At 47.8% G+C, this 12,852-nt stretch overlaps 1 pseudogene across 1 annotated transcript; it reads right to left on the bottom strand.

The window, feature by feature from the left end:
- Positions 1-2,935: 2,935 nt before the first annotated feature.
- LOC308427429 (large ribosomal subunit protein uL22-like) lies at positions 2,936-3,502 on the bottom strand (annotated as a pseudogene). The gene has a single exon. The product of its transcript is annotated as a large ribosomal subunit protein uL22-like (transcript).
- Between the last annotated feature and the right edge of the window lie 9,350 nt (positions 3,503-12,852).

Raw genomic sequence — 12,852 nt, 5'->3', positions numbered from 1 at the left:
TTCAAGGACTCAAGACGTTACTGTGGGGACTGGTTAGGATCTGAGGTGAGTCCCAGGATGTTCCTTCCACCTAGCAGGGCCCAGGTTCTGGGAGGTGCTGGGGACTCAGAGGGCCTGACCCCAGCTTCCCCTTCCCTCTTGGCAGGGACCTCTTCTATAGGACAAAGCCAACACGGAGACTCAACTCATCTAACCAGTACCTCTGTCTGGGACTGGAGAGCCAGAGTCCCTGTGCAAAGCCTCTGAAGATCAAAAGGGGTCTCATTCTTCTCCTGGACATGGACTGAGACAGCAGTGGCTCGAGCCAAGCAGTGGCACCCCAGACCCCATCTATGGCTGGGATCTACTATCTCCATGGGCACACCCTTCACCTCTTTCCTCCTCATTGGCCAGCTGGTGAGGTCTGGCACTTACCTAGAGATCCCCTGAGGCAGCAGCCAGCAGCCACTCCTACCTGGAGTTGAGTTCCCTCCCTTCACGGTGAGCCTTTCAGCAAAAGCCATGTTGACCTTCCTTCCTAAGGTCACTCTCAGCTCAAGAACAGGGGTGCATCCCCCATGACCTCCACCTCTGAAGATCCTTCTCAGATCATAAGCAGGGGTGCATCCCTCATGGCCTCCACCTTCCCTTTTTCCAGAAACTCCTCATACTGCATGCACTGGGGTCTCTCCTCCACGCTGCCCTTCCCCCTTCCCCCCCCCACCCCTGGTCTTACTTTCCTGTGCCTTCTGCATGTTGGGAAAGGGTCTGGGTGTCACTGCTGCTCATGTTTAGAGTCCCCAATAAAGCATCCAGGAGGAGCAATTGCTTTTTATTTCTAAACTGTGGTCCTACTCAACTCTCATTTCCAAAGTCGGAACAGGGGGCTGGAGGTTCGGGCTTTAAGGTCCAGCTCTTCCGGAGAGCAAGCTCACCTGGCAAGACAGCCATTGGCTATTTTCCCAGCAATTGGGAGGCTAAGAAAGAACAAAAGGATGGAGACAGCCTCACTTACAGCCAAAATCTGACACTTTCATAAGTCCACTTCATTTGGGCACCTAATTTCTGTTTCCTGACTGTGTTCCCATCCACTTGCGAAACATGTTAAAATGCTCAAGGACAAGAGAGTATAGCTTGTTCCAGAAAAAGCATAGTTTTATTATTTTACAAAAAAAATAATAATAAACTATGAAACGTGTGCATTTTCAGCAAGGTTACAAGAAAACAAATCGGGCTGGAGATATGGCTCAGTTGGCAGTGTTTGCCTAGCATGCATGACGTCCTGGGTTTGATTCCTCCGGCATTGCATAAAGTGGGCAGTGCACACCTGTAATCCCAGCACTTGGGAGGTGGAGGCAGGAGGATCAAGTTCAAGAAGTGAGTCTGAGCTAGCCTGGACTAAGTGAGACCTTCTCTCAACAAACAAACAAACAAACAAACAAAGACTGGGATGGAGAAATGGCTTGACATTTAGAGTATCTGGTGTTTTGTTTTGTTTTAAGGGAATCCAGATTCAGTTGCCAGCACCCACAGGGTGGCTCAGAACAAGTCTATGACTCCGCCAGCAGGGGACTGGATACCCTCTTCTGACCTCTGCAGGTCCTGCGCAGGCAAAACATTCATACACATGAAAATAACCATGGCCAAGACATGGCAAGGGTTGGATTTGCAGACCCAGAAACTGCCTGGCACTGTCTACCCTACTGGGCATCCACGAAGAGCCTTCTCTGTCTTAATAAATATTCTTTACATGAACAATACATATGGGTGCCAGTGGGGTAAACAACCATGAAAGGACATGGTCCTCTCCCCAAAATGAGACTCAGAGCCCTTCTCAGGCTGGATTCTACTGGAGTTTCCTTTTTCCCAATCCTCCTTCACTCACACACGCATGCACTCAGGAGAAAGCCCTACCAGTTTTGAAACTGACCCCTAGGCCATCACTGATCTTTATTGTTGGGAAACCCTGATACTGAGTTTGGTAGTCTACCATGACCAGACAGCTCCCTGAGCTCAGAACAAAATGGAGGACTCCCTTTTCTAGTGGGGCTTCCTCTTCTCTGCCTGACTTTATCTGGGGAGCCTGACCCCTATATTCTCTACCTGAGGAGTGGCACATAGTCCTTGGTAAAATTACAGGTTCAACCCCCTTTCTCCCAATCAAAACCTGCCCAGCAAGCACCTAAAATGCCTCCATATGCTAATGAGGCATTCCCAGTACCTTAAGCCTCACCCAGTTAGATTCACCTGAAAAACCCCTTCCTACTCTCCAAGGTTCACACCGCCCTTGCTCATACTGGGCAAGCTATATACACAAGCCCACTCCCTACAAGTCTGTTTTAACAGTGCCTCAGCCAGCAGGGACAGTTTACTGGGAAAACAACTTATACCCCAGTAGTCCTTGGGTGACTGTGGCTTTCTGTTGATCTTTTATGGTTGGAGGTAGAAGTCTCTTTTCCATACAGTTATCTTTTGGGCCATCATGGTAGAACAGAAACCCAGTGTGACTTGAACAGTAAGTACCAATCTATGTAGCCAGGAGACAAACCGTGCTTTTGCATACAGTGCAGGTAGTATAAGCCCAAAATGAATGTCTAACTCAATGGCATCATTGACTTCCTCCCAATAATCTCTAAACCATCCAAGTCCATGGATGGAGAGATGGCTCAGCAGTTAAGAGCACCTGCTAGTCTTCTAGAGGACCTGGGTTCTATTCCCAGCACCCCCATGTCTGCTCACAACCATCTAACTCTAGTTTCAGGGGATCTGGAATGTCTTCTTCTGACCTTCTTGAGACAAAATGTTAAAATAATAGTAATAGTCAATGCCCAAAATTTCAGGCTGGGAAGTGAGCTACTTTTCTTTTCTTTCTTTTCTTTTTCTTTCTTCCTTTTTTTTTTTTTTTTTTTTTTTTTTTTTTTTTTTTAACTTTATCTGCATTTATTTTATGCTGAATTTATTCCTGTGCCATGAGTTTTTGCTTCTTCAGTTTCTTCTGGAATATCTTTTTCTTTTGTGCAATGTCCTCTTTTGACCTTGGAACAATCTGTTCCTTCTCAGTGAGGATCATCTCAATGTGGCAGGGGGAGCTCATGTATGGTTAATCTGGCCATGAGCTCTGTAGGTTCGCCGGCGCATCTTAGGTGCCTTGTTCACCTGGATGTGTTCAATGACTAGAGAGTCTACATCTAAACCCTTAAGTTCAGCATTACTTTCTGCATTTTTAAGCATGTGTAGCAAAAATTTAGCACTCTTTCTTGGCCACCCATCCCTGTGTCCAGCCCCACTGTTTGGCCTGGGCACACCTATCAACTCCACCATTATACCGCCAGAATGGCACACATTGCTTCTTTAAAGTGACATCCTTCAGATACTTGGTGGCTTTGCAGATATGCCTACCCTTGCTGGCCTTGGCAGTTTCCCAAGTGTTCTTAAAGTTTGAACCTCTGGATTTGCATGATTTTGCGGGTTTTTTTTTTTTTTTTTTTTTTTTTTTTTTTGAGTCAAGAGAGTATCGAACCATCTTCATAGGTCACTTCTGGCAGCTTACAGGAAGAGGAAGTGCCGTGAGCTACTTTTATTATTGCCATAACAAATACCCAGAAATCAACAGAAGGAAGGGTTTGTTTGGCTTGTGTTTTGAGATCCCTTGGGGCAGGAAGGCATGGCAGCAGGAACATGGGGCAGCTGTTCATGCTGTGAGGAGAGAGACACACATGCACAGAGGTAGAGAGATAGAGAGACAGTGACAGAGAGAGATACTCACACTCAGTTGGCTTCCTCTTTCCCTTTTTAATTCAGTTTATATCCTAAGCCTGGTCTCACCCACACTCAGGGTGGGTCTTCTCTCCTCATTTACACCTGAGGAAGATAAACCACCACAGACCAAGAGGTGTGCCTCCTAGGTGATTCTAAATCCAATCAAATAGACAGTGAAGATAACCCATCTCAGGAAGCAAGTTTTGTGCCCCGGGAACAAGCAATCACAGGAGTAGATGCTCACTCTCCCACCTCTGCACTTCTGGACATGGGGTTTCCCACTGTTCTACTGCAGGGCACACACTCAGGATTGGCTGCATCCTGTAGTTCAGAACTATAGCAGCCCTGTGGTGTCCCCCAGCTACCCTGGAACACAGCCTTCCCTGGTCCACTTCAGTGTCCAGCTATTGGTAAGAGAACACATTGGCATAGCAGCACACTGTGTGGGTCTAGCCAGCCACATTTCTCTTGCCGAATCATCAAATCTTTAGTGAGAAGCAAGATTGGAAATGGCATTGTGGATCAGGGAAGGCAACCCCCACTTCTAGAATAAGTACTAAAAGCACTGTTCCCTCCACAATGTCGACATCCAATTTAGCCTGTCTGCCATCTAGTTGGCAGGTTTCTGTGGTGAATGGGGCCATGTTAGTAACTCTAAGTCAGCTTTAGGTAAAAGGAAGGCTATGTCCATTTACTGGAGTTCAGTACCATGGCCAGTCTGTATGTGAGCGATTGATTGAGCACAAGAATGGTTAGGCAGAGAGAATGTCTGTCATCCCCAAAACAGAGCATCTTATCCAATGGTTCCCACAGGTGTCTACTTGCTTCCAATATTCCAGCTCTTACCGTTCTCCTGGACAGCCAGTCGAAACACCAAGCATGGTATGCTTGTGTGGGTATGTGGCCATGTTTCTGGACCTCTATGGCCCTCTTGTTGAACGTGACCACCTTCTGAGAGGTATTGCTTAGAATTCCTTTTTCTAGAAGTATCTATCTCCTGTAATGCCTGCCCTGCTGGGCTTCAACCATCTACTTCTACTTGGCATCAGGCCAGAGTTCCTTCTGCCTCTACCAAGTGACCACCAGGAACCAGTCCACAGTGAGAACTGTGAACAGACACCATGACCAATGCAAAGTCTTATAAATGACAACATTTAATTGAGGCTGGCTTACAGGCTCAGTCCATTATCATCAAGGCAGGAACATGGCAGCATCCAGGTAGACATGGTGCAGGAGGAGCTGAGAGTTCTACATCTTCATCTGAAGGAAGCCAGGAACAGACTGGGCATCCTCAGGCAGCTAGGAGAAGGGTCTCCAAGCACAGCCCCAGAGTGACACACTTCTTCCAACAAGGTCACACCTTCTAATAGTGCCACTCCCTGGGCAAAGCATATGCAAACCATCACAGTAAGAAAGGGGACAAGGCTGCAGAACAGATGGTATTCACCATTTTATCTCACCTTCTCTTGAGGAAAACATGCTGCTGTCCTCGTTCTGGAAGGGCAGACTGAGGGTGGCTGATGCCAGTTCATGAAGGAGAGCTTAGGTTGTATAGTTCCGTGGTGTGGTCAGGTGTGGCATTCCTTCCAGGGCCCAGTGGACTGCCAGAAGCTGCTCCTCAAAGGCATAGTTCTCATCTGCAGAGGCAAATGTGACTTGTGCCAAATGATAGTAGGACACAGGCCATTTTCCTACTCAGGTCTTCTGGGAAAGCCGTACGTAGCACATGCGTACCTCTAAGAATGTGTGCACCATTGGATCTGCAGGGTCATGGGGTGAGGCTTCGATGGCAGAGCATCTTGAACTGCAACCTGAATCTGCTTTGGGGCCCAAGACTGGCAGTGCTGGGGCTACTCAGTAAGCATTGGCAGTGCACATAAACGGGTGTGTGCGGCCTCTCAGGTCAAGAGCCAGGCACAACACTCTCTTATTCTTAGCAGCAGGAGTGGGAACTGGCCTTTCCCTTGGAGGGGCTCTGAAAAGGACACTCTTAACCATTTCACTTCCAGAGAGAAGGCAAAGGTGACTGCTTGGGGAGTCCGAGGACTTAAACTGGGGGGTGGGGAGACAGTGTGGGTAAGCCTGCAGGAAGATGGGCAGAAGCACAGCGTGGCTGTGGGCTCAGGACCTCTGGCAGGAGGAGAGAGGAATTGTTACAAACATGCCCAGGGCACACCCCAGGCCAGGCTCTACAAATAAGACCCAGTCCTCACCCTGGGGAGCCTCCAGCATGGGAGCAGCAGAACACACTATGTAGGACTCTGGGGCAGTAGCAGGAGCCGCTGTGGCCAATGCTAGGTGAAGATTTTGCTTGCTGGGGATTGGGGAAGTTGCTGACTCATTGGCAGGGGTGGGAGGAACTGGGTATTAGTTCTAATTATCAACTTGACACAACCTAGAATCATGGGGGAAGAGAGTCTCAATGAAGGGCTGTCAGGTTGTGACATGTCTGTGGGGGACTGTCTTTTTTTTTTTTTTTTTATTCTTCTGTGTACAGGTGTTTTGCCTGCATGTGTACCTGAGTACAACGTACATGCCTGGTGCTGGTCGAGGCCAGAAGAGGACATCACATTGTCTGGAACTGGGATCACAGACTGTAAGGCACCATGTGGGTGCTGGGAGGAGTGGGGTAGAGGAGGTGGAGAACATTGAGCCGAGGGGGGCAAATTCTGAGGTGTCTTAATAGGAAAGACACACCAGGCAAGTTAAAGACTCCCCACTAGCAAGAAGAGTGGGGGACACTTGTGAGGTCCCTCCTCCACCTCCTCATTCAGTGCAGGCTGTTGCTCTGCCATCTTTGCACAACCTTCAACTGAATGGCCAAAACAACCTCAGTGGCTGGAGGCTTAGCCAGGCGTGGCCCTCAGCACCACCCTGCAACCCCCCAAACTCAGTCATGATGAGGAGCCAGAGTTAGATTCTCCACCAGTCAGACTGATAGAGAAAGGGGTCAAGGCTAGATAATAAAGAATGTCCAAGGTGGCTTGCTTTTTCCTTATCCCCCTTGGGAACAAAAGCCTGACAACCAAAGACATAGCTGTGGCCCTTTGTTCCTGCCAGCAGGGCCCTGTTGATGGGTGGCTCCACAAGTTCAAGGCTAGATCAGGACATGGGACACAGCAGTAGTGGGCCAATCAGTCACCCTTTCTTCATACATCTAAATTAGGAGATGGAGACGCTTCAGAAACTTACAAAAAAAAAAAAAAAAAAAAAAAAACCCAGCCCTCAAGAAGAGACTGGATATTTGGCTTCCAGAGTCCCTGCTTTGAAGAAGGTATTTTTCTGTGTGTCTGGGGGCTTGAGTGTTTCCTTACTCCCAATTAGATGCCATTCTTCAACAGCTGATTCTGTTTGCTCTGCTTGCTGTTCAAATACCTGCCCTGCTCGAGAGTTTTCTTGCCTTTTAATCCTTAAACTGGAAGAGAAGCATAACTTACTGAGCTTCAGTGGTAGGACTCAGCAGGTGGTGACAGTCCAGCAGCAGAACTACAGTTGGCTGAATTTGCTGTCAGTCAAGGAGTTTGTTGGGGGTGGGGATAGTTGTTACCAAGCATCGGTGCAGCAATAGCTGACTTATATACAGAGGCAGTGCTGAGCTATGAAGCTCTCTCTCTCTCTCTCTCTCTCTCTCTCTCTCTCTCTCTCTCTCTCTCTCTCTCTCTGTGTGTGTGTGTGTGTGTGTGTGTGTGTGTGTGTGAGTGTGTGTGTTAGGAGATAAAGCCTTGTTACTTTTCTCTTAGTCCAGAAACCAGAGGTGAGATGATAATAAATGTTAGGTACTGGGACTGGAGATGGCTTGCAGCTAAGTGAGTGCATTACTCCTACAGAAGACCCAAGTTCAGTTCATAGGACCCAAACCTATGAAACTCTAGCTCCAGGGAATCTGATGCCCAGTCCTGGTTTCTGCAGACATGGCACCCACATGCATTTAAACACACACATATACATAATTAAAACTAAAATATATTTAAATGTCAGGTAAAGAAAAAGAATTGCTGGGCACTGGACTAAACAGTCAAGAACAGCCAGGTGTTATGATGTACACCTTTAATCCCAAAGGTGGGTGGCCTGGAACTCTTGTAGATGAGGCTGGCCTTGAACTCATAGGCACATGACAAATACCAGTCACTTGCCTTATTCAGTGTGATGTATTATTATATGGATGACACTAAGTGATTTCAGGGCTATTAGGGCATTTGGGTATTACAGTCCCTTAACTTCCAAGAGATATATTCATTAAGCAAAGATAATTTTCTTTAATAAAAAGTGGTTCTCAGTCAGGTGGGGGTGGTGAACATCTTTAAATCCAGCACCTGGGATGCAGAAGCAGGCAAATCTCTGAGTTCAAAGCCAGCCTGGTCTACACAGAGAAACCCTGTCTCAAAAACCAAAACAACAAAACCAAAGCCAAAACAAACAAAAACAAACAAACAAACCCAACAACCACCAACTAAAAATAGCGGTTCACATTTGTACCCAATATTTTAAAATATGTATTTATTTATTATATATAAGTACACTGTAGCTGTCTTCAGACACACCAGACCAGGGCATCAGATTCCATGGTTGTGAGCCACCATGTGGTTGCTGGAATTTCAACTCAGGACCTTTGGAAGAGCAGCCAGTGATCTTAACTGCAAAGCCATCTCTCCGGCCCCTGCACCCAACATTTTCAAGCTTATGTTTACCCATCTATGGTTTAATTAAACCAGGCAAAGACTAATGCAACAGAAAGCATTACTCTCATCTCAGTGTTCTGCCCAGGATCACACAGTTGAGGGGCTGATAGGATCTGAATGCTGTCTGCTTGTCTTCAGGCCCAGCGCTTTCCAATCAAGCTGAAAATCAGTGTCTGACCCACCTGCTTCCCCCACCTTGCTCCTGTAGCACAGGGGTAACTGAGGGGTGCACTGGGGTACTCGATGGTTGAGGTGTTCCCTGAGAGTGCAGGCAGAAGTCAGAGATGGGCATGGATGGAGATACTGGTTACTGCAGCCTGTTGGGACAGGACCTGAATATCTTTGCTCTTAGACACTAAGGTCGAACCCAGGCAGTTCCCTGGTGCCCCACCCCCCACGTCCTAGTTATTCAGACTCTTGGGAGTATGTACACTGGGTGGTCAAACCTGGCAAAGAGGGGCAGCATTCAGAGAAAAGAATCCTGATCCCATGCCCAAAGCAAGCTGCTGGGAGTTGGCATCAGGTAGCCCTCAGTTCCCTGTAGCTTCCCTGAAGGTCAGAACCTTCAACATGGCCCTACTTCACCACAGCTAGGTGGGCACCAGAGATCTAATGTCCTCCCCTGTTAGCTGTCACAGAAGTCAGTTCCCCAGCTTTCTGTGACCCTTAGTTAACCGAGACTCCAGACTAGAGCTCGACCTTGGGGACATGACCTTCCACATCGAATCAGCACAGCTAACCTTCCAGAAAGTCCATCAGAATTGAAGCCATCCCTGTGGAGAAGAAGTGACAGCTAAGGCAAGCTTAGGCCTCTGCATGCATCAGGAAGCCACTCATATAGTGCCTCCCAAGTGCTGTGCCATACTTAGGGCTAAGGATTTCTCCAGTGTTAATTCATCCCCATAACACTATGGAAACTAGGCCACAGAGAGGTTAAGAAACTTGCTCACCAGCATGTGTGTGGAGCTGGGGTAAGAACCTAGGCACTATGGCTAAACTCCTTACTCCTACTGTGTAAATGCTTCAGGCAGATTGTATCTACCTGAGCCATGACAGCATCAGACAGTGTGATGGTTAACCCTGACTGTCAACCTGTCAGACCAGGAGATGCCTGGAAGATTACGGAAGCAGTGTCCCTGGGCGTATCAGAAAGACAGCAGAGAAGTTACACTCTGACCTACTGTCTTAGTTAGGGTTTTACTGCTGTGAACAGACACCATGACCAATGCAAGTTTTATAAAGGACAACATTTAACTGGGGCTGGCTTACAGGTTCAGAGATTCGGTCCATTATCATCAAGGCAGGAACATGGCAGCATCCAGGCAGGCATGGTGCAGGAGGAGCTGAGAGTTCTACATCTTCATCTGAAGGAAGCCAGGAACAGACTGGGCATCCTCAGGCAGCTAGGAGGAGGGTCTCCAAGCCTAACCCCAGAGTGACACACTTCCTCCAACAAGGCCACACCTTCTAATAGTGCCACTCCCTGGGCCAAGCTTATGCAAACCATCACACCTACCATGGTTCAATCTGTTGATAGACTCCAAATCTAAACAGACCAAAGGGAGATAGTGGAACTGTAGAAGGTGAGGCAGGGAGGACCCTCCAACTGGGTCCCGGAGGATAAGCCTGTGTTTTGAAACAGGGTTTTATGAAGCTCAGGCTGGCCACATACTTGTCATGTATCTGAGGATGATTTTGAACTCCTGATCTTCCTGACTACTAAGTGCTTGGGTTATAAGTGTGCGTCCAAGCGCACGAGCTGTGGGTGGTACTGGCTGCCGGAGGTGAGCAGTCTTTCCTGCATGCTCCTTCCGCTGTGGTGCTCTGCTAATGGAGCCAGCCGTGCCATGAACAGAAATCTTTTGAAACTGTGAGCTAAAATAGACCTTTTGATTCAGGCTGTGGTGGTGCACACCTTTAATCCCAGCACTCAGGAGGCAGATGCAGACAGACCTCCATGAGTTCCAGGCCAGCCATGAATGGATACAACGTGAGAGCCTGCCTCAAAAAACAAAAACTAGGGATGGAGAAATGGCTCAGCGGTTAAGAGCACTGACTTCCCTTCCAGAGGTCCTGAGTTCAATTCCCAGCAACCATGTGGTGGCTCACAACCATCTGTAATGGGTTCTGATGCCTTCTTCTGGTGTGTCTGAAGACGGCTACAGTGTACTCACATACATAAATAAACAAAACTAAGCATCTTTCCCCCCCATATAAACGGTTCTTCTCGGTTACTTGTCTCTGACTTGAGAAACACTCAGGACAGTCCATGCCCCTTTGAGGGGCCAGTCATTCTACAGTCTGCCTGGCTGGTGGCACTCACAGAAAGCAAGTGCATGTTCTTGATTTAATGCTGTGCCCCCTGTGCCCAGCAGATTTCATCACTCCTGGGCTCCTCCCCTCCCAGCCTGTGCCTGCTGAGTGAAACCCAGCTCTGTTTGCGCAGCTTGAACTTCAGAATCAGGCTTAGAGGTTAACCTGGCCAAGGGCACAGCCCAGTTTTCTGCCTTCACAGTTGACACTACATACATCATTCATTCTTTATAGTGACTGTGTTCAATTATTAGTGAGGAACGACAATCATTTATGTGACTCATCAGCATCTCAGTTCTTGGCATTTTTGCAAGCAGTTGTCTTCCTGTATTTCACAGCATAACCCCTACCTGAGATCTGCATTCAGTGTGACTACTACCAGGTCATCATCTGTACAGGTGACACCAATTTGCCACCCTTTCCCTAAGGCAGGACAGTGTCTGTGCTCCACACTGTGTGTTCAGCTGGAAGACTCCCCAGACATTCCCTAGTGGTTACTAGGACACTTCCCAGTGGTGCCTAAGCTGGGAATTAGGTTTGCTTCCCTGTGCTGAGAAAGCCCACTCGGGCACAAGTGCACAGGTCAGAACTCATCCGGATGTCCACAGAGAAAAAGAGGGTGGGCGGTGATCGGCTACAGCCCAGAGTTTGCTCCCTGTCACTCACTGGAAAGCCAGCTGCCACTGGACCTAAGCGCAAAGATTTTTTCATGTCCTTTCCTAAAATAAGTCAGAAGAAGCTTGGGAGGAACTTTTCACCAAGCAAAACAGAAAAATGGAGAGTAGAGGGAATCCCAGGGTTTTGGGAGTTACCTGGGTAACTTCTACCCATCCAGTCGACTTATGGCTTATCAGATGAGGAGACTGAGGCCCAGAGGCGTCACAGAACAGCGGAGAAAAGCAGTGGTGGGACGTGCCCAGGCTAGACTTTCTAACAGCAGCCCAGAGCCATTTGCAGCAAACCAAGGTATGCCTACAGACACCAACAAACGCCTCCTAAGTCTTTCTCCAGTCTCCAGGACTTTTGCAAACGAGGGAAGCCAGGCCATCCAAAAGGAACATTACCTTCTATGAATGTTTCTGGATCCCCAGGGTAGCAGGTTTTCTGTTGAGTATTCTTGGGTCCTAACCTTGTCCCAATACTTGGGACACTTGATGGTGGCACAGGCTCTTTCCCCTGAAATCCAGGCCTGCTTCACATTCATCTTTATAACGCAGCACAAAGCTTTGAGCAAAGGGAGTGCTCTGAATCCAAACTCCTAGGTGGAAGACGTCCAGCCTGTACCTAGCTTGCAGCAGAATTTAGAGTTGGCTGCTGCTGCAGGGCCAAACAGCGTGAGAAGATTCTAATCTCAGATCCAATAGGCTTTCAACACACACAGCCTAGAGATGCCAAGCAGGTCAGACTGACAGTGAGTGGGCTATTTAGTGCACAGAGAGCTCTAGGGCTACAAAGTGACCTTATCCCAGTAGGCTGTCGCTGCTCTTCAGCAGCCTGCCTATGAGACCTACCTCTCCTTTTGCCAAGGGGACAATTCCCAGGCCTGGCTGACCCAGACCTCAGGATCCAATGGCAGAGTAAAGCAGGCTGAATTATATCTGTACTTAGGACAAAGGACTTAGGTGAATCATCATGAGAAACTCCAGCTTTGAAGTTCTTTCTGAGAGAGCAACTTAGGAAAGGATGAGACACTGGGCTATGACAGGGCCGGTCAGATGGCTCAGTGGTTAAAAGCACGAGCTAGCAAGCCTAAAGGACAGGCTTGATCCCCAAGATCACATGATAAGAGGGAACCAAGTCTACAAAGTTGTCCTGACTTCCACATGTAGATTATGGCACATGTGTATAAACACATAAACACATGCATTATAGACACAATCACAATAAATGAAAATTTTAAACGAAGGCCAACAAGATAGCTCCATGGCAAAGGCCCTTGCTGCCAAGCCAGACTACCTGAGTTTGACCTGAAGTCCTATATGGTAGAAGAGAACTGACTTGTGCAAGCTGTCCTCTGATCTTCACATGTATGCCACTCACTAACACACACACACACACACACACACACATACATTCATTTAAAAACTGAGTTAAAAATTTAAATTAAGAACACACAGAAAGG

Source organism: Micromys minutus (genome assembly GCF_963924665.1).
Source record: "Micromys minutus genome assembly, chromosome: 11".
Taxonomy (NCBI): Eukaryota; Metazoa; Chordata; class Mammalia; order Rodentia; family Muridae; genus Micromys; species Micromys minutus.
The sequence above is the reverse complement of the archived record's forward strand: the minus strand, read 5'-3'. Positions and strand labels throughout refer to the sequence as shown.